This window comes from Scyliorhinus torazame, chromosome 4 (genome assembly GCF_047496885.1).
Source record: "Scyliorhinus torazame isolate Kashiwa2021f chromosome 4, sScyTor2.1, whole genome shotgun sequence".
In the NCBI taxonomy this organism is placed as follows: domain Eukaryota; kingdom Metazoa; phylum Chordata; class Chondrichthyes; order Carcharhiniformes; family Scyliorhinidae; genus Scyliorhinus; species Scyliorhinus torazame.
Window position 1 is genome coordinate 302001452 of NC_092710.1, and position 21007 is coordinate 302022458.

The 21007-nt window shown below is 49.4% G+C and overlaps 1 protein-coding gene across 1 annotated transcript in view; it reads right to left on the reverse strand.

Annotated features, from left to right (window-relative positions):
* The window catches only part of cdk19 (cyclin dependent kinase 19), a 509018-nt gene that overhangs the window by 346430 nt on the left and 141581 nt on the right, over positions 1-21007 (reverse strand). The window lies entirely within an intron of this gene.

The following is a 21007-nucleotide window of genomic DNA, read 5'->3' on the forward strand; positions in this document are numbered from 1 at the left end:
TAAATAACAAACAAACAAAGATAAGAAAAGCAGTTCCCATTAACTGATGGTACAAGGACTAAAGGACAAAGGTTTAAAGTTTTGGGCAAGAGATGCTGGGGAGATGTGATGAAGAACCTTTTACACTTCGAGTAGTAATGACTAGGAACTCGCTGCCGATAAAGGTGGTGGATTTTGAGGAAAAATTATTTCTCCCAAAGGACCGTGTCCATGGACTACAACCAGGCCAGCCTCAAGCGTGTACTGCCAAAATTCCACCAACACCTCTCCTGACCCACCAGGGGCCCCAACATCCTTGACCACTGCTACACAAACACCAAGACCACCTACCGATCCATCCCCCAACCACACTTCAGAAAATCGGACCACAAGACCTCCTTCTCCCGGCATATATGTAGAAACTTAAGCGGGAGAATGTTTTCCAATAAGGGGCAATTTAGCGTGGCCAATCCACCTACCCTGTACATCTTTGGGTTGTGGGGGTGAGACCCACGCAGATACGGGGAGAACGTGCAAACTCCACACGGACAGTGACCCGGGGCTGGAATTGAACCCGGGTCCTCACCGCTGAGGAGAATCTGGTTAAGAAGGTTGTGCAATGCTGGTCTGAGGAAAAGGAAGAGCTCCTACGCAACTGGTTGGAGTCAGTGGACTGGTCCGTATTCAAGAACTCAGCGGCCAACCTAAACGAGTATGTCACCACCATCACAGACTTCATCAGTAAGTAATAATAATAATCTTTATTGTCACAAGTTGGCTAACATTAACACTACAATGAAGTTACTGAGAGTTAGTGTGTCGATGATTGCGCGCCAAAGAAGGTAGTACGTGCGTTCCCCAACCAGAAACCATGGTTTAACCGGGAGATCTACTCCTACTGAAGTCCAGGTCTGAGGAGTTCAATACAGGGTACCCTGGCCTACGCAAGATATCTAGGTACGACCTCCGAAAAGCCACCTGGGACGCCAAGAGACAATACCAGACTAAGCTATAGTCACAGAATAACGTCACGGACTCTCTTCGGTTGTGGCAAGGCTTAACCAACATAACGGCCTGCAAGGCAAAGTCGAGTAGAATCTCCAGCAGCAGCGCACCCCTGCCCGATGAACCCAATGTATTCTGTGCTCGTTTCAAGCAGGAAGCCAACAAACCATTGTCAACTGCCCCAACAGCCTCGGACATACCCATACCTACCGTCACAGCCTCAGATCAGATCAGCCTTCTTGAAAGTGAACCCACAGAAAGCAACGGGTCCTGACGGGAGTCCCTGGTCATGCACTCAGATCCTGCATGCACCAATTGGCGGGCATGTGTGTGTGAGCAGACATCTTCAACCTCTCCCGACTCAGTTCTGAGGTTTCAAAAAGACCACCATCGTAATAATAATAATCTTTATTAGTGCCACAAGTAGGTGCCAAAGAAGAACCAGGTAATGTGCCTCAATGACTACTGTCCGCTGGCCTTGACATCTATCATTATGAAGGGCTTCGAGAGGTTGGTCATGAGACCCATCAATTCCATACTCCCAGATTGTCTTGATCCACTGCAATTTGCATGCTGCCACAGCAGACGCCATCTCGCTGACCCTACGTTCATCCCTACAGCATCCCGACAACAAGGACTCCTACGCCAGACTCCTATTCATTGACACTACAGCTCCGCCTTCAACACCATAATCCCAGCCAAGCTCATATCCAAACTCTAAAACCTTGGAATTGACCAATAGACCACAATCAGTAAGGATAAATAATGACATCTCCTCCATGCTAATCCTTAATATGGGACCCCGCTACGCTGCATGCTTAGCCCCCTACTATGCTCTTTATACACACACACGACTGTGTGGTTAAATTCGGTTCTAAGTCCATCTACAAGTTTGCTGATGACACAAACGTAGTGGTCGGATCTCGAACAACGATGAGTCAGGGTACAGGAGGGCGATAGAGAAACTAGAGGCTTGGTGTAACAACAACAATCTCTCCCTTAATGTCATAGAAACATAGAAAATAGGTGCAGGGATAGGCCATTCGGCTCTTCAAGCCTGCACCACCATTCAATATGATCATGGCTGATCATGCAAATTCCATATCCCACTCCCGCTTTCTCTCCATATCCCTTGATCCCTTTAACCACAAAGGCCACATCCAGCTCACCCTTTGAATATATCCAACAAACTGGCCCCAACAGCTTTCTGCGGTAGAGAATTCCACAAGTTCACAACTCTCCGAGAGAAGAAGTTCTACCTCATCTCAGTCCTGAATGACTTACCCCTTATTCTAGGCTGTGACCCCTAGTTCTGAATGCCCCCAACAACGGGAACATTCTTCTCGCATCTAGCCTGTCCAGTCCCATTAGGATTTTATATATTTCTATGAGATACTGTTAATTCTTCTAAACACCACTGAATACAAGTTCAGTCAGTTCTACCATCCCGGGAATTAGTCCGGTGAACCTTCAATAGCAAGAATGTCCTTCCTCAAACTAGGAGACCTAAACTCAGCCAGCCTGTCCAAGACACCCTGCAGCATCTTTGCATCCTCCTCACAGCACACACGACCACCCAGCTTAGTATCGTCAGCAAATTTGGAGATATTGCATGCAATTCCTTCATCCAAATCATCAATGTATGTTGTGAACAGCTGGGGTCCCAGCACTGAACCCTGCGGTACCACACTAGTCACTGCCTGCCATTTATTCCCACTCTCTGCTTCCTGTCTGTCGACCAATTCTCTATCCACGTCAATACATTACCCCAATACCATGAGCTTTTAATTTTGCTTACCAATCTCTTGTGTGGGACCTTGTCAAAAGCTTTTTGAAAGTCCAGATACACAGCATCCACTGGTTCACCCTTGTCCACTCTACTGGTCACATCCTCAAAAAATTCCAGAAGATTTGTCGAGCATGATTTCCCTTTAGTGAATCCATGCTGATTTGAACCGATCCTGTCCCCACTTTACAAATGCTCAGTTATTTCATCCTTAATAATTGACTCCAGCATTTTTTCCACCACCGATGTCAGGCTAACCAGTCTATAATTCCCCGTTTTCTTTCTCCCTCCTTTTTTAAAAAGTGGGGTTACATTAGCCACCTTTCAATCCATGGCAGCATGGTAGCACAGTGGTTAGCACTGTTGCTTCAGAGCGTCAGGCTCCCAGGTTCGATTCCCGCTTGGGTCACTGTCTATGTGGAGTCTGCACGTGTCTGCGTGGATTTCCTCCAGGTGCTCCGGTTTCCTCCCACAAGTCCTGAAAGACGTGCTGTTAGGTGAATTGGACATTCTGAGTTCTCCCTCAGCGTACCCGAACAGGCGTCGGAATGTGGTGACTAAGGGATTTTCACAGTAACTTCATTGCAGTGTTAATGTAAGCCTACTTGTGACAATAACAAAGATTATTATCCATTGGAACTCTTCCAGAATCTATAAAATACTGGAAAATGATCACCAATGCGTCCACTACTTCTAGGGCCACTTCCTTAAGTACTCTGGGATGCAGAGCATCAGGCCCTCGGGACTTATTGGGTTTTAATCCCATCAATTTCACCAAGACAATTTCCTGACTAATAAGGATTTCCATCAGTTCCTCCTTCATGCTAGACCCTGTCTCCTAGTATTTCCAGAAGATTATTTGTGTCCTCCTTAGTGAAGACAGATCCAAAGTATTTATTCAACTGGTCGGCCATCTCTTTGTTGCCCATTATTATTGCCCAAAATTGCCCTGTTCTCGTCACATATCTATAGAAGCTTTTGCAGTCAATTTTTATGTTTTCTGCAAGCTTACTCTCATATTCTATTTTCCCCTTCCGAATTAAACCCTTTGTCCTCCTCTGCTGAATTTTAAATTTCTCCCACGCCTCAGGCTTACTGCTTTTTCTGGCCAATTTATATGCCTCCTCTTTGGCTTTTACACTATCCCTGATTTCACTTGTTCGAAGGTGGTTGACCCATCTTCCCCGTCTTCCACTTGCGCCAGACAGGGATGTATAATTGTTGAAGTTCATCCATGTGTTCTTTAAATGTCTGCCATTGCCTATCCACAGTCAACCCCTTAAGTATCTTTTGCCAGCTTGTCCTAGCCAATGCACGTCTCACACCACCAAAGTTAGCTTTCTTTCAGTTCAAGACCCTCGTCTCATACTTAACTGTGTCACTCTCCATCTTAATGAAGAATTCTACCGTATTATGGTCACTCTTCCCTAAAGGATCTCGCACCACAACGTAGCTAATTAATCCTCTCTCATTGCACAATATCCAGTCTAGGATGGCCTACTCTCTAGTTGGTTCCTCAACATATTGATCGAGAAAACCATCCCTTATACACTCCAGGAAATCCTCCTCCATCGCATTGCGATGTGATTAGCCTAATCAATATGCAGATTGAAGTCACCCATAATAACTGCTGTACCTTTACTGCACGCATCTCTAATTTCCTGTTTGATGTCATCCCCAACCTCACAACTATTATTTGGTGGTCTGTACAAAACTCCCACTAACAAATTTTGCTCTTTGGTATTCCGCAGCTGCACCCATACAGATTCAGCATCGTCCACGCTAATGTCCTTCCTTACTATTGCGTTAATCTCCTCTTTAACCAACAACGCTGCCCCACCTCCCTTTCCTTTCCTTCTGTTTTTACTGAATATTGAATACCCCTGGATGTTGAGTTTCCATCCTTGGTCACCCTGGAGCCAGGTCTCCGTGATCCCAATTTCATCATATCTGTTAATGATTGTCAGCGCAGCTAATTCATCAACCTTATTATAAATGCTCCTCGCGTTGAGACACAGAGAGTTCAGACTTATTTTTTTGACATTTATTACCCTTTAGAACTATTATTTTTGTCTTTGGTTTTTCTGCCTTCCACTTTTCCCTTTACTGCCTTTTGTTTCAGTCCCCACCTTCTTCCCTCTGGCTTCCTGCATCATTTTCCATCCCCCTGCCGTAATAGTTTAAACTCTCCCCAGCAGCACTATCAAACAACCCCTCGACCTAGGACATTGTTTCCGGTCCTGCCCAGGTGCAGACCGTCCGGGTTGTACTGGTTCCAGTTCCTCCAGAACCGGTTCCAATGTCTGAGGAATTTGAATCCCTATCTCTTGCACCATCCCTCAAGCCACATATTCATCTAAGCTATCCTGACATTCCTCTTCTGACTAGCACGTGTCACTGGTAGCAGTCCTGAGATTACTACCTTTGAGGTCCTGCTAAATTCAGCTTGTAGGAACTCATCCCGTTTTTTACCTATATCGTTGGTGCCTATTTGCACCACGACCGCTGGCTGTTCACCCTCCCCCTCCAGAATACCCTGTAGCCACTCCAAGGCATCCTTGACCCTTGCACCAGGGAGGCAACACACCACCCTGGAGTCTTGTTTGCTGCTGCAGAAAGGCCTATCAATTCTCCTTACAATTGAATCCCCTATCACTATAGCTCTGCCACCCTTTTCCTGGCCTCCTGTGCAGAGAGCCAGCCATGGTGCCATGAACCTGGCTGCTGCTGCCTTCCCCTGGTGAGCCCTCTCGCCCAACAGTATCCAAAACAGTATGTCTGGTGGTCACCCATTCCCTATCTTCCTCAGTAATTTCTATCTGCGGTGTGACCAACTTACTGAACGTGCTATCCACAATTTCCTCAGCATCGCAGATGCTCCGAAGTGAATCCACCTGTGGCTCCAGAGCCATCAAGCAGTCTGACAGGAGCTGCAGTTGGACACACTTCCTGCACGTGAAGGAGTCAGAAACACCGGAAGGGTCCCTGAATTCCAACATTGCACAGGAGGAGCATGACATGGGTCTGGGATCTCCTGCCATGACCTAACCTGTCAACAAAACTAAGGAGCTGGTCAGCGACTTCAGGAAGCAAAGTGCTGTACACACCCCTGTCAGAATTAATCTTGCCGAGGTAGAGATGGTTTGACAGTTTCAAATTCCTTGGGGTGCACATCACCAACAATCTGTCCTGGTCACTCCATGTCGATGCCATGACCAAGAAAGCACAACAGCGCCTATACTTCTTCAGGGAACTAAGTAAATTCGGCTGGTCCACATTGACTCTTACCAATTTTTACAGATGCACCATAGAAAGCATCCTATTTGGCTGCATCACAGCCTGGTATGGCAACTGCTCGGCCCAAGGCCGTAGCAAACTACAGAGAGTCGTGAACACAGCCCAGTTCATCATGCAAACGCACTTCCCATCCATTGACTCTGTCTACATCACACGTTGCCTTGGGAAAGTAGACAGCATAATCAAAGACCCTTCACATCCGGGGTATTGTCTCTTCCAACCTCTTGCATCGGGTAGAAGATACAAAAGTCTGAGAACACACACGAACAGATTCAAAAGCAACTTCTTCCCAGAAGCCTGAATGATCCTCTTATGGACTAATCTGGGGCGTCATTCTCCGACCCCCCGCCGGGGGGTTCTAATATAATAGTTCTAATAAACACCTCAACCGATGAACATTAAGGGGCAATCTATCATAGCCAATCCACCTATCCTGCACAGCTTTGGACTGTGGGAGGAAACTGGAGCACCTGGAGGAAACCGACGCAAACACGGGGAGAAAGTACAAATTCCACACAGTCACCCAAGCCAGAATTGAACCCAGGTTCCTGACGCTGTGTGGCAGCAGTGCCCACACCTTCGCTCCTCTTTTGCCCTGAGAGACCTTCTTCTTCCCTGCTAATCCCCCCTCTCCTTCCTCAGGTGTCTCCCTCTTGTTTCCTCCTCTCTCTATTTATTAATATTCTGCTTTACTATTCTTCCCACCAAAGCATATAAGCTTCATACATTATACTACATTAAGCTCATTTTTGCCCAATCACTAAATCCTTTGCAGAATCTTTGCATTCTTCTCACAAGTTGTTTTTGTACTGTCAGCAAATGGTTATAATACACTATGTTCTTCATCCAGCGAGGCTGGTCAGGCCCAACACTGATCCCCGTGGCACCCGCTTAGTTGGTTTGCCAACCTGAAAATCACTTGCTGCTTTGTGTTATTTAGCCAATCCACACAAATGTTCTGAGCCCCAAAAAACATGAGTTCTTAACTTGTATAATAACTGTTTATGTGGTACCTTATGAAATTCCTTTCAAAAATCCAAATACACTGCATCTAATGATTCCCCTTTTTTCACCCTGCTTGTCACATCCTCAAAGAACTGTGATAAATTTGTGAAACACCAACTACCATTAATTTATAAAAAGCAGGCAGCTTGTCTTTCATCTTCCTTCTCTTTTCTCCCCTGTATTTTTCTCTCTCTCTTGCCAACTAAAAAGATTACCTTGCAAGCTCGGAAGTCTCTTTGGTCACTCGGGGGACATCAGTTTCAGGACTACTGATAGATAAGCATCCCGAGGTGTTTTACAGGAGAATTATAAAACAAAATATGACACTGAGGCACATAAAGATATTATGGCAGAAGACCAAAAGCTTAATCAAAGAGGTAGGTTTTAAACAGTGGTTATTATTGGTTTCCTTGGCCGTTTCTCAGTTTGGGAGACATTGGGGTGAATTATCCGCCCATGGGATTCTCCGGTCTGCCGGCAGCGCACCTTCGCCTGCGGGTTTCCCAGTGGAGTGGCATGACCACAACAGGAAATCCCATTGGCCGGCTGTGGGAACGGACAATCCGCCGAGGAACACGGGGCTGGGGAGATGGGGAATCCCCGGGGGCGATTCTCTGAGACCCGCGCCGGAGAATCGCCGCAACCACGCCACGACGCCAGCGCGCGATTCTCTGAGGTGCGGAGAATCGGCGCCATTTGGGCTGGCGCGTTTGACACGACGCCGGCTGTGGGAATCTTTCCGGCCCGGATGGGCCGAGCAGCCACGCGGATATGACAGAGTCCCGCCAGCGCCGTTCATCCCTGGTCATTACTGGCGGGAACTCTGCGCGAAGGACCGGGGGGGCAGCCTGTGGGGCAGGGAAAAGCGATCCTTCACCGGGGTGGGCCTCCGATGGGGTCTGGCCAGCGATCGGGGCCCACCGATCGACGGGCCAGACTCTCGCCCCCCACCAGGCTTACTTTCCTGCGCGGCCGGCCCCTGAACACCGACTCCATGTTGAGTCGGGGCCGGTGCGCTGAAGAAGTCACCCGCGCTTGCGCAGGTTGGCGCGGCCCAAGTGCGCATGCACGGGTTGGCGCGGCGCCTATTTGGCGCCGGGAAGGGAGGCTGGAGCGGCACGAACCGCTCCAGCGCCATGCTAGCCCCCTGTGGTCATCCCCATGTCCGTTTCGCGCTGTCGTGAAACGCAATGACGTTCACGACGGCACGAACACTTGGACTCCATTTGGGAGAATTGCCCCCCCCCCCTCCTCCCCCGTGTTCCTCGGCGGATTGTGGGCGGGATTCTCCCAACGTGGTGGGATTCTCCGACCCCCCACTGGGTGGGGGAATCTCCGGGGGTCGGCGTGAATCCCGCCCCCGCTGTCCTCCCAATTCTCCCACCCCTCAAAAGTTGGCGTGGCGTGAGTCGCGCCGCCTGCCTCGGAGAATGGCAGGGACCGGCGCGACTCAATGGGTCCCGGGGCCGCCCGAATTCTCCGGCCCGCGATGGCCTGCAGTCCTGCCCGTCTTTTGCCAGTCCCGTCGGCGTAAATTGGAGTAGGTCCTTACCAGCAGGACCTGGCGGCGCGGGCGGCGTCCGGGGTTCTTGGGGGGTGCGGGGGGACCTGGCCCCAGGAGGTGCCCCCACGGTGGCCTGGCTCGCGATCGGTGTCCACCGATCCACAGGCGGGCCTGTGCCGTGGGGGCACTCTATTCTTCCGCACCAGAGGCTGTATCGGTCCGCCATTCCCGGCGTGGAAACGAAGCCCTCTGCGCATGCACGGAGATGACGCCAGCACACACGCATGCGCCAACTTGCGCCGGCCGGCGGAGGCTCTTCGGCGCCGGTTGGCGTGGTGCCAAGCCCCTTTCCCACCGGCCAGCGGTGTGCAAACCACTCCGGGCGGGCCTAGCCCTCCTCCGCACCTTTGGGGAGGCCCGACGCCGGAGTGGTTCACGCCACTCCGTCCCGCCGGAGTTGCCCACCCCGCCGATTACAGAAGAATCCCACCCTGTATTTCCACCGGGACCGAATAGCGTGAGATTCTCATTTCCACCCGGGGCATTATCCGTTCCACGATTCAGGACATGCAAATGGACCAGCACTCTGACAGTGTGAATTGAAAGCAATTCCCTCCCGGACCAGCAGGCGGTGTAACTACTGGGGCTGGAAGTAGCACTAAAGAGCTTAACAGCTGGTTTTAAGCGCTCGGCTCACCACACACATTTGCAGCTTTAAAATGGTTCAGAGAAGACCTGCCTCCTAATCTCAGGACTCTGAGGTGGACTCACTCCCCGATGTCAATGAGGAGAGGAGGGACACCCTCTTCCCCAGGATGGGCTGCAGACTCAAGCTTGCTCTCTTGAACACAGCTTGGAGGTGGCAGAGGGAGTCAGCCTCACCGCCTGGCACGGGCCTCAATTTTGGCCAGACTCCCGATTCTCCACCTGATCGTGGTTCATGTTTGCGGCGTCGCAAGGCAGAGAATTCCAGTCAGTTTCCTGCCATTTTCATTTTGGTTGAGAATTCTCTGAAATTACCTTTGACACACTTTTGACATGAAATCTCGTGGCCTTGCCCACAACCTTCCAATTAGTTGCTGTGGGTTATGACACTGTACTGAACAAAACAAAAGCTGTCTCAATATTTTAAGAGTCGACAAACTTATCAAAGCCACAAGTTGCCTAATGTAATAAAATAGAAGAAATATTGTCTAATTTTATGTTACCCAAGCAGAAAGTTAGTTCTGGTGTCAAGAAAACAGCTCTCAAACTTGCTGTACATGAGGCCATTAATCAATTACTACAAAAGATATTAATTGTGTCTGCAATAATACTATGAAAAATGTATTTTGAAATGAAATGAAAATCACTTATTGTTACAAATAGGCTTCAAATGAAGTTACTGTGAAAAGCCCCTAGTCGCCACATTCCGGCACCTGTTCGGGGGAAGGCTGGTACGGGAATTGAACGGTGTTGCTGGCCTGCCTTGGTCTGCTTTCAAAGCCAGCGATTTAGCCCTGTGCTACTATTTGTGCCAATTATCAAGAAGTCAAACGTATTTAATTCTCCCAGATCCCAGAGCCAAGAATCTGCAGCACAGGGTGAATTTCAGCAAAATTTGTAAAAACACATCTGCTTTCTTCAGAATCTCTAGTTCATCATGATATCTGAAAAAGTGTTTGGATTTTAAATGTAAATTGGAAGATTCCATCACCCATTTTGTAAAATAAATTATGCAAAGTCCCAGATTCCAAATGGACATCGACCCTTTTCCAATTTAATTCTTAGATGTGAGCCACTTTGGAAATTATTTTTTAAACTCTATTTTATTTCACATAGTAACATTCACAAACAGTAATCAACTTGCAACAGATTACAGTTTGAAAAAGTCACCCCTCCCCACCCTTTGACGACAAAAAATGATTTAAACAGTGTCAGAAAGAGCTTCCATCTTTCAAAGAACCCTTCTTCCCACCCTTTGAGTGCATCTTTAATTTTCTCTAACTTCAAGAATCTTCCAGCCATGTCGACACCCCTGGTGGCACCACCGTTCTCCAACCCAATAGGATTTGTGGCCTTGCAATCAGCGAGGCAAAGGCCACCATGTCCCCTCCAACAGCTCCGGCAACTCTGAAACCCCAAAGATTGCCACCAAAGGGCATGGTGCCAGCTTGACCAACATTATCTCCGCTATTGTGTCAAACACTACAGCCCAGAAACCCCTCAGCTTTGAGCACTCCCAGAACATATGCAAACTCATGAGGAAACAAGGATAGTTCTTTGCATACAAAGTTCCGGGCCTGAACATATGTAAATGTGCTCCCTCTAGGCAACTCAAATTTCTCATGTAATTCCTCCAGTTTTGCACGGTGGCACAATGGTTAGCACTACTGCATCATAACTCCAGGGACCCGGGTTCAATTCCGACCTCAGGTGACTGTCTGTGTGGAGTTTGCAAAACCTCTCCGTGTCTGCGTGGGTTTCCTCCGGATGCTCCGGTTTCCTCCAACAATCTAAAGATATGAAGGTTAGGTGGATTGGCCATGCTAAATTGCGCATGTGTCCAACGGTTAGGTGGGGTTACAGAGATTGGATGTGTGTAGGGTGGTCTTTCAAATGGTGGGTGCAGACTCGATGGGCCGAATGGCCTCCTTCTGCACTGTAGGGATTCTATGAAACTTTCCTTCAATAAACAGGTCCCTCAACCGTTCTACCCCTTCACCTACCATACATCGCATCCCTCTTTCCTGGCATAAACCGACGATTCCTACGTACTGACATGCCTCTTAGCCCAAAGTACCGTCTCAGTTAGCTGCATATTCTGAGCAAAGATGCAACTACGGGATTTCTAGCATATCTGCCCAGAGAGAACAAGAGTGGGGGTGCCGCCAAGGCCCTCAAACTCAACCCCACACAGGTCTCATCCACCCAGACCCACTCTGATTCCTCTTCCCCCCCTATGAACAGTATGTCGTCAGCATTGAGCAATATTCCCTGCTCTCTGGCTCCCCTAACAATATCTCTCCACTCTTTGGACTCCCACAATGCAACAGCAAGGTGTTCAATCACCAGTGCAAATAACAACGGTGACAACGGGCAACCTTTCTACATTCCCCTATGCAACCTAAAATACCCCGAGTCCATCCCATTTAACATAGTCCATAGAACATAGAACGATACAGCGCAGTACAGGCCCTTCGGCCCACGATGTTGCACCGAAACAAAAGCCATCTAACCTACACTATGCCATTATCATCCATATGTTTATCCAATAAACTTTTAAATGCCCTCAATGTTGGCGAGTTCACTACTGTAGCAGGTAGGGCATTCCACGGCCTCACTACTCTTTGCGTAAAGAACCTACCTCTGACCTCTGTCCTATATCTATTACCCCTCAGTTTAAAGCTATGTCCCCTCGTGCCAGCCATTTCCATCCGCGGGAGAAGGCTCTCACTGTCCATCCTATCCAACCCCCTGATCATTTTGTATGCCTCTATTAAGTCTCCTCTTAACCTTCTTCTCTCCAACGAAAACAACCTCAAGTCCATCAGCCTTTCCTCATAAGATTTTCCCTCCATACCAGACAACATCCTGGTAAATCTCCTCTGCACCCGCTCCAAAGCCTCCACGTCCTTCCTATAATGCGGTGACCAGAACTGTACGCAATACTCCAAATGTGGCCGTACCAGAGTTCTGTACAGCTGCAACATGACCTCCTGACTCCGGAACTCAATCCCTCTACCAATAAAGGCCAACACTCCATCGGCCTTCTTCACAACCCTATCAACCTGGGTGGCAACTTTCAGGGATCTATGTACATGGACACCTAGATCCCTCTGCTCATCCACACTTCCAAGAACTTTACCATTAGCCAAATATTCCGCATTCCTGTTATTCCTTCCAAAGTGAATCACCTCACACTTCTCTACATGAAACTCCATTTGCCACCTCTCAGCCCAGCTCTGCAGCTTATCTATATCCCTCTGTAACCTGCTACATCCTTCCACACTATCGACAATACCACCGACTTTAGTATCGTCTGCAAATTTACTCACCCACCCTTCTGCGCCTTCCTCTAGGTCATTGATAAAAATGACAAACAGCAACGGCCCCAGAACAGATCCTTGTGGTACTCCACTTGTAACTGAACTCCATTCTGAACATTTCCCATCAACCACCACCCTCTGTCTTCTTTCAGCTAGCCAATTTCTGATCCACATCTCTAAATCACCCTCAATCCCCAGCCTCCGTATTTTCTGCAATAGCCTACCATGGGGAACCTTATCATGTAGCCAATGATGACATAAAAATCAAAGCCAAAGGTCCAGCAATCTCTTCCCTGGCCTCCCAGAGAATCCTAGGATAAATCCCATCAGGACCCGGGGACTTATCTATTTTCAGCCTGTCCAGAATTGCCAACACCCTCTTCCCCACGTACCTCAATGCCATCTATTCTATTAGCCTGGGTCTCAGCATTCTCCTCCACAACATTATCTTTTTCCTGAGTGAATACTGACGAAAAATATTCATTTAGTATCTCGCCTATCTCTTCAGACTCCACACACAATTTCCCATCCCTGTCCTTGACTGGTCCTACTCTTTCCCTAGTCATTCGCTTATTCCTGACATACCTATAGAAAGCTTTTGGGTTTTCCTTGATCCTACCTGCCAAATACTTCTCATGTCCCCTCCTTGCTCGTCTTAGCTCTCTCTTTAGATCCTTCCTCGCTACCTTGTAACTATCCATCGCCCCAACTGAAACTTCACACCTCATCTTCACATAGGCCTCCTTCTTCCTCTTAACAAGACATTCAACTTCTTTGGTAAACCACGGTTCCCTTGCTCGACGCCTTCCTCCCTGTCTGACCGGTACATACTTATCAAGAACACGCAGTAGCTGATCCTTGAACAAGCTCCACTTATCCAGTGTGCCCAACACTTGCAGCCTACTTCCCCACCTTATCCCCCCCCAAGTCACGTCTAATGGCATCATAATTGCCCTTCCCCCAGCTATAACTCTTGCCCTGCGGTGTATACTTATCCCTTTCCATCATTAACGTAAACGTCACCGAATTGTGGTCACTGTCCCCAAAGTTCTCTCCTACCTCCAAATCCAACACCTGGCCTGGTTCATTACCCAAAACCAAATCCAACGTGGCCTCGCCTCTTGTTGGCCTGTCAACATGTTGTGTCAGGAAACCCTCCTGCACACACTGTACAAAAAACGACCCATCTAATGTACTTGAACTATATCTTTTCCAGTCAATATTTGGAAAGTTAAAGTCTCCCATAATAACTACCCTGTTACTTTCGCTCTTATCCAGGATCATCCTCGCCATCCTTTCCTCTACATCCCTAGAACTATTTGGAGGCCTATAGAAGACTCCCAACAGGGTGACCTCTCCTTTCATGTTTCTAACCTCAGCCCATACTACCTCGGAAGTGAGTCCCCATCTAGCATCCTCTCCGCCACCGTAATACTGCTCTTGACTAGCAGCGCCACACCTCCCCCTCTTTTGCCTCCTTCTCTGAGCTTACTAAAACACCTAAACCCCGGAACCTGCAACATCCATTCCTGTCCCTGCTCTATCCATGTCTCCGAAATGGCCACAACATCGAAGTCCCAGGTACCAACCCATGCTGCCAGTTCCCCTACCTTATTTCGTATACTCCTGGCATTGAAGTGGACACACTTCAAACCATCTACCTGAACACTGGCCCCCTCCTGCGACGTCAAATCTGTGCTCCTGACCTCTATACTCTCATTCTCCCGTACCCTAAAACTACAATCTAGGTTCCCATGCCCCTGCAGCATTAGTTTAAACCCCCCCAAAGAGCACTAACAAATCTCCCCCCCAGAATATTTGTGCCCCTCAGGTTCAGATGTAGACCATCCTGTCTGTAGAGGTCCCACCTTCCCCAGAAAGAGCCCCAGTTATCCAGAAATCTGAATCCCTCCCGCCTGCACCATCCCTGTAGCCACGTGTTTAATTGCTCTCTCTCCCTATTCCTCATCTCACTATCACGTGGCACGGGCAACAACCCAGAGATAACAACTCTGTTTGTTCTAGTTCTGAGCTTCCATCCTAGCTCCCTGAAAGGCTGCCTGACATCCTTGTCCCCATTCCTACCTATGTCGTTAGTGCCAATGTGGACCACGACTTGGGGCTGCTCCCCCTCCCCCCAAGGACCCGGAAAACACGATCCGAGACATCACGTACCCTTGCACCTGGGAGGCAACATACCAAACGTGAGTCTCGCGCGCTCCCACAAAATTTCCTATCTGTGCCCCTGACTATCGAGTCCCCAATTACTAATGCTCTGCTCCTCTCCCCCCTTCCCTTCTGAGCAACAGGGACAGACTCCGTGCCAGAGGCCCGTACCCCATGGTCCCTCCCCACAAGTATCCAAAGCGGTATACTTGTTTCTCAGGGGAACGACCGCAGGGGATCCCTGCACTGACTGCTTTTTCCCAGTCCCTCTTACAGTTACCCATCTATCTCCAATCTTTGGTGTAACTAATTCCCTGAAGCTGCTATCTATGACCCCCTCTGCCTCCCGAATGATCCGAAGTTCTTCCAACTCCAGCTCCAGTTCCCTAACTCGGTCTTGGAGGAGCTGGAAATGGCAGCACTTTCTGCAGGTAAAATCAGCAGGGACACTAACGGCATCCCTCACCTCAAACATCCTGCAGGAGGAACATTGCACTCCCTTCCCTGCCATCCCTCTAACTTTCTACCAAGATCTGGCTAACAACTAAATTAAATTTAAAAAATAATAATAATAATAAAATATGGTACTTACCTCACACCAATGGGTTTTATTATTAGGTTAGAGGAGGAGGGCGGGTGGGAGACACTACACGTGTAGTGTCTCGGGTTTCCTCTCCACCAGAATTTATTGGTGAGGGTCTTCCCAAAAGTCCGCGGGTCGAACTTCCTGTTCCCGCCTTAAACACTAAAATTTTTTTTTAAAAACAGCAAAGAGGGACCGAAAACAGGACCAGGTAAGTGTTTACCGCTGAAATTGACTAACCTGCTCCGCTCCCGCTGAAATCGACTGGCCTGCTCCTGCAAAGACAAGTGTTTTTAAAGGAGAAACTTACTTCCCAGAAATCACTTGCGCACTGCTCCCGCTGAAATTGACTAACCTGCTCCGCTCCCGCTGAAATCGACTCACACATTTGTTCTCACACTCGCCGTGAGTGCTGCATATAACAACCATACCCATGTTATAAACGATGGGTGAAACCCAAATCTCCTCAGGGTCTCAAACCGGTACCTCCATTCTACCCTGTCGAAGGCCTTCTCTGCATCCATCAATGTAATAACCTCCGAGGACTACCGGTTGCGACTATGCGGAGCTAAGCCGCACGATTCGGCAGCTCCCGCTACCACAGCTTTCGGGCTCGCTAGAGGAGCCCCAACGGAACTTTTTTTGACGCAACCCGTGGGGAAGAGAAGAGAGAGGTCCCCCTCCAACTTCTATGAAACGGACCAGAAGTGTAACGGGCAAAAAAGCGGCACTGGAGCAACGGGAGAAGCGAGGGAAAAAAAACAAAATGGCGGCGGCCAGGGACAAAGGGGAGCTGCAGGAGTTCATCAAGCGCTGCTTCGAGGAGCAGCGCGAGGAGATGCGCAAGGCGATGTTGGCGCCTATGCTTTCGGCAATTGAAGGACTCGGGTTCACCCAGAAGGCCCACGAAGTTAAGATCCAGGAGGCACAGAAAAGAATCAGTCAGAACGAGGACGAGCTCGTGGGCCTGGCAGTGAGAGTGGAGCAGAACGAGGCACTACACAAGAGGTGGGCGGGAAGACTCGAAGACCTGGAGAACAGGTAGAGGAGAAAGAATCTGCGGATCCTGTGTCTCCCTGAAGGAGTGGAGGGGGCCGATGCCGAGGCATACGCGAGCACGATGCTCGAGGCGAAGATGGGCACGAAGGCCCTTTCGAGGCCGCTGGAGTTGGACGGGGCACATCGGGTGCTGGCGAGGAAGCCCCAGGCAAATGAGCCGCAAAGGGCGATGGTGGTGAGGTTTCACCGGTTCACGGACAGAGAGTGGGTCCTGAAATGGGCCAAGAAGGAGCGGAGCAGTAAGTGGGACAATGCAGAGATCCGAATATACCCGGACTGGAGCACGGAGGTTGCAAAGCGGCGAGCGGGTTTCAACCGGGCCAAAGCGGTGTTGTACCGGAAAGAAGTGAAATTCAGAATGCTGCAGCCAGCGCGACTGTGGGTCACATACAAGGGCCAACACTATTACTTCGAAACGCCTGAAGAGGCGTGAACCTTTATACAAACCGAAAAGTTGGACTCTAACTGAGGGTTTGTGAGGGTGGGGGGGAAGTTTGAGGTTTGATGTGTGATGGTTGTTGTATATAGAGGGTCAATCACGCGCAGGAAATGTTACGTGGGCTGGGGGAGAGAGACAAGGCCGCGACAGGAACTGTGCCAGAGGGGGCGGAGCTGGCTTTGGAAAGCGCGGGGTTTTTTCCCGCGCGCGGGAAGAAAGGCGGGAAGGGGAACGAAGGAATGCAAATTGATCGGGAGACTCCCACATGGGGAGGTCAATGGGACGGCGGGGGAAGCCGGGGTCAGCAGGCGTCAGCTGACTTACGGGAGTGACATGGGGGAGCACAAAAGCGAGACAGGGGTCTAGCGGGGGGAGGGGAGGGGGGGAAGAAAAGGATTGCTGCTGCACTGGCCGAAAGGGAATGGGACACAGAAGAGGTGGTTGGGACGGGGGGTCCTCCGTCTGGGGGACTGGAGGGTGAGGGAGGCGTGGACACGGGACTGGCCCAGAAAAGGAGATGGCTAGTCGGCAGGGGGCGGGGGGGGATATGTAATGGTGAGGATTTCAAAAGATGGGACATGTTACCGCTCTCGCTGGCGGGGATAGTGCAGTCGGTCAAAACGGTGGTCCTTCCAAGGTTTCTGTTTGTGTTTCAGTGCCTTCCCATCGTGATCACTAAGGCCTATTTTAAGAGAGTAGGCAGGAGTATTATGGAGTTTGAGTGGGCAAATAAGACCCCGAGAGTAAGGAGAGGGTTCCTGGAACGCAGTAGGGACCAAGGAGGGTTGGCGCTGCCAAACCTGGGGAGCTACTACTGGACAGCAAATGTGGCGATGATCCGCAAGTGGGTTATGGAGGGAGAGGGGGTGGCATGGATGAGGATGGAGATGGTATCCTGTAAAGGAACGAGCCTGGGGCGTTGGTGACGGCACCGCTGCCGCTCTCGCCGACAAAGTATACCACGAGCCCGGTGGTGGCGGCAAAGCTAAGGATCTGGGGCCAGTTGAGACGGCACCGGGGTGCAATGGGAGCATCGGTGTGGTCCCCGATCAGGGGTAACCACCGGTTTGTCCCGGGGAAGATGGACGGGGGGTTCCAGAGCTGGCATCGGGCGGGGATTGGAAGAATGGGGGACCTGTTCATCGACGGGACGTTTGTGAGCCTAGGGGCACTGGAGGAGAAGTTCGAGATACCCCCAGGAAATGCCTTTAGATATATGCAGGTGAGGGCTTTTGTGAGGCGACAGGTGAGGGAATTCCCGTTGCTCCCGGCACAAGAAGTTCAAGATAGGGTGATCTCGGGTGTGTGGGTCGGGGAGGGCAAGGTGTCGGAAATACACCAAGAGATGAAAGAAGAGGGGGAAGCGCTAGTAGAAGAGTTGAAGGGTAAATGGGAGGAGGAGCTGGGGGAGGAGATTGAGGAAGGGCTGTGGGCTGATGCCCTGGGTAGGGTTAATTCCTCCTCCTCTTGTGCCAGGCTCAGCCTGATACAATTTAAGGTGGTTCACAGGGCGCACTTGACGGGGGCGAGGTTGAGTAGGTTCTTTGGGGTAGAGGACAGATGTGGAAGGTGCTCAGGGAGCCCGGCGAACCATGTCCACATGTTTTGGTCATGCCCGGCACTGGAGGGGTTCTGGAGAGGAGTGGCGGGAGCAATATCTCAGGTGGTGAAAGTCCGGGTCAAGCCAAGCTGGGGGCTAGCAATATTTGGAGTAGTGGACGAACCGGGCGTGCAGGAGGCGAAAGAGGCCGGCATTCTGGCCTTTGCGTCCCTAGCAGCCCGGCGAAGGATCTTGCTAATGTGGAAGGAGGCGAAGCCCCCCAGCCTGGAGGCCTGGATAAATGATCTGGCTGGGTTCATAAAGTTGGAGAGGATTAAGTTCGCCTTGAGAGGGTCTGCGCAGGGGTTCTACAGGCGGTGGCAACCGTTCCTAGACTATCTCGCGGAGCGTTAGAGGAAGGTCGGTCAGCAGCAGCAGCAACCTTGGGGGGGGGACAACGACGTCCTGGGAGGGGGGACGGACTGCCTGGGTGGGTGGATGAGCAAGAGATAACATGAAGGGTTGGGGAAACTGGCACGTACGGGAGAGGGCCAGTGTACAAAGCTGTGTAAATATATCATTTTGCCATGTATATATCTTGCTCTGCGCGATTTCTCGTTTTTTTTGTTACGGTGGGGGGGGTTATTGTTTGTAAGGGAGAAAAATTGTGTTAAAAAACTTTAATGAATATATTTTTAAAAATATATATAATAACCTCAGTCTCTCTCTCTCGCCTTTGATAGAGTCATTACTATATTTAACAACCGTCTAATATTACTGGCCAGCTGCCGCCCCTTAACAAACCCAGTCTGGTCCTGAGGCCACCTCTGGCACACACCCTTCTAACGTCCGGCTAGTACTTTGGCCACGATCTTCAAATCCATATTTAGTCAGAAGATGGGTCTATAAGATCCACACTCTGCCGGGTCTTTATCCTTTTTTGGTATCAACAAAATTGAGGACTGTGCAAGCGAGGCCGGTAACTCCCCTCATGCCCTCGATTCATTATACATAGCCAGGAGATGGGGCGCTAGTTCTGCCAAAAAATGTCTATAGAACTCTACTATGAATCCATCTGGCCCTGGTGCTTTGCCCGATTGCATCAACCCTATCCCCTCCATTATCTTAGCAACTCCTCCAATCTTTGCCTCCTCTCCTCATCAACCGCTGGAAACACCAACCCATCTAAGAACCACCCCACCTCTCCTTGATCCCCCCTGAGTTCTGATCTGTAAAATCCCCGGTACAAATCCTCAATTGCCCTATTTATTTTTTCCGGCATTGTTACCAACCGTCCCCCTGCTTCTCTTATTTGTGCAATTTCCCTTGTGGCAGCCTGTCATCTCAACTGATGGCTAGCAATCGACTAGCTATTTCTCATATACATATTGGACCCCCCTCCTCGAACAGCGAAGCTGTCCCACTGTCTTCGTCAGAAGATGAAAACCTGACAACTGGACCAATCGAGATGAAGGAAACAAAAAAATAAGAGAAATTAAAAAAGTCAAAACCCCCAAAGCTTGAAATCTGAAATAAAATTGAGAAAGGCCGACTCATATAAAATAATTAAAGGGAAAATAAATTTCAGGAGGTTTTTGAGCGAAAAGGAATAAACAATTCCCAATATAGGGAGGAGCATAATATCAACTCAGGGAGTACAATATCAACTAAGGAACAGACATGAATCGAGCTGAGTAGACAGACACCAATTAGTTCAAAATATAGTAAACAGCATGTGGTATTATCAGGTATTGCAGTACCCGAGAGGCTGAAGACCATTGGTTAAACCTAGGAGTTTACCATTGGCTGTTTGGCATGTAGCTCCGCCCTGACAGGCAGGGTATAACAACCGGTGCCATCTCAACAGCCCTCATTCTGTACCGAAGCTGCTGGGGAACAGTTCTAGTCTATTAAAGCCTTCAGTTATGTTACTACCTCGTCTTTAATTGTAATTGATCGTGCATCACAGCAATTAAGTAGTTTGGAACTATATTGACTCATTGTATTGCACAGGCAATTTACTCACAACATCCTCTTTCTCACCCTTCCTCCATTCCCCCCATTTCCTGTGGTAGTTAGTGCAGCCAGGCTTGGCTGTGTGCATAGTTTGAGCTCAAAGCTGAACAGAAGCGGCACTTTTCTCTGGGAGAGGAGAGTTTAAATATGTTCAATTTGAGCCCAGAGATAATAATGCTGGAGGTGACGAGTAGAGCAGAATCTCTGACTCGCCCAGGAGTGAATGAATAAATGAGGCAGGAGCAGCCTTACCGGGGCAGGGTTCGAATGTGTAACAGAGTACGGCTGTGGCAGCTGCGAGTCTCCCAAATGCCCCACACTACTATTCTGCATTCCCCAATCTCCCACTCCACTGTCAGTGGTCCCAATGCTCCCTCAAGTTCAAGAATTCATTCGGGCATTCTTCAAAGCAAAAGTTGAGACAGGAGAGATCCCTTTGTCTTCGATCTCTCAATAACTCCTTCCCACCTGACTGATGGTGAGTGTTAATTGTTTTTGCACATTGTGTGCTTTGTGTTTTGCCTATTTTTGGCTGATGAATATGGTGTATTTCATTCACTCCGGCCAAAGATCTTGGGATGGAAATGCATCTCCTGCTAT